Below are 1,125 nucleotides of genomic sequence, written 5' to 3' on the forward strand. Positions count from 1 at the left end.
TGAAGGAGTCCAAAGCAACAGTTTGGTAGTTAAGGGCCACCGCCCTTGAGGGGAAGAACCCATAAATAAATTTTCCGGGCAGCCACGCAGCTCTCGGAACGACTCTCGGGATTGGTTCAGAAAACAATGGACACAAAGAACGATACAAAAGAAACAATAGACCATGACGTAAAACACAATAGAGCTGCGTCCTAAACGGATCCAATGAAATTATAGGTTATAAAGAGCTGCGTCCTGACTGAATTTTCCTTTAGAGAAGAAGAGAGTCACTCATCATGACATTTTACATGAAATGAAAATCGAATTTCCAAAGTTCCATTTCAGTCACCACCAATGTAAAGCACGATGACTTTGTCAATTTAAAAAGATAATAAAATAATACTCCGGAGGGGTTCCTTCATTCTGTATGGGGAACAGGGTTACAATTAGGATTAATCGATTGAGTGGATTCCATAAGACATTTAAGAAAAGTAAAGAGAAGATTCTGTATTGTCAACTAGTTATCTAATAACTTTACACCAACCATTTCTTTCTACAATTATCTTAATATTTAACAACTATTCACCGAAGTGGAAGTGCCGGATAGTTACCGAGTCGTGAATATTATTTTAGTATATACTAAAACAGTGCGTGAGATAATATAACACAAAAAGATGATTTTAACTTATTTATTCCTGCAAAATCTTAACTATTTACGGGCGGAAATCCCGCGCAAGTTGCTCGGAGGTGAATAGCAAAGGTTAGTATAAATACACAGGTGATTATACAAAATCGCGTGCTCTCATTGGCTCGCTATCTCGGATTATCAGCCGATAATCACCTCGACGGACAAAATGGCTGTCAGTAGTCGTTTTCCCACTGTAAGTGAAGATGATTTCGCGTTAAAATGTTTTTTTTCCCTCTTTTTTGAAATAATCACCTGTGTATTTATACTAAAACAATTATTCGCCTCAGGCTCAGTGATTATCGGTGAATATTCACCTCGACTTCGTCTCGGTGAATATTCACCGATAATCACTTCGCCTTCGGCGAATAATTATTAAATATTCGGAGTTCGAGAAAACAATCAGAGCGCGCCTTCAACGCTATTCTCTGTTTTAGTATATACCAAAAGAGGTTAGACTG

General features: G+C 38.0%; 1 protein-coding gene across 1 annotated transcript in view; it reads right to left on the reverse strand.

Moving 5' to 3' along the window:
• Window positions 1-471: 471 nt before the first annotated feature.
• The window catches only part of LOC137988249 (utrophin-like), a 100,520-nt gene continuing 99,866 nt past the window's right edge, over window positions 472-1,125 (reverse strand). Inside the window, exon 75 of the mRNA XM_068834292.1 lies at window positions 472-1,125. This exon is cut by the window's right edge and continues 402 nt beyond it. The gene's annotated coding sequence lies outside the window, so the exon portion shown is untranslated.

This window comes from Montipora foliosa, unplaced genomic scaffold, assembly GCF_036669935.1.
Source record: "Montipora foliosa isolate CH-2021 unplaced genomic scaffold, ASM3666993v2 scaffold_412, whole genome shotgun sequence".
Taxonomy (NCBI): domain Eukaryota; kingdom Metazoa; phylum Cnidaria; class Anthozoa; order Scleractinia; family Acroporidae; genus Montipora; species Montipora foliosa.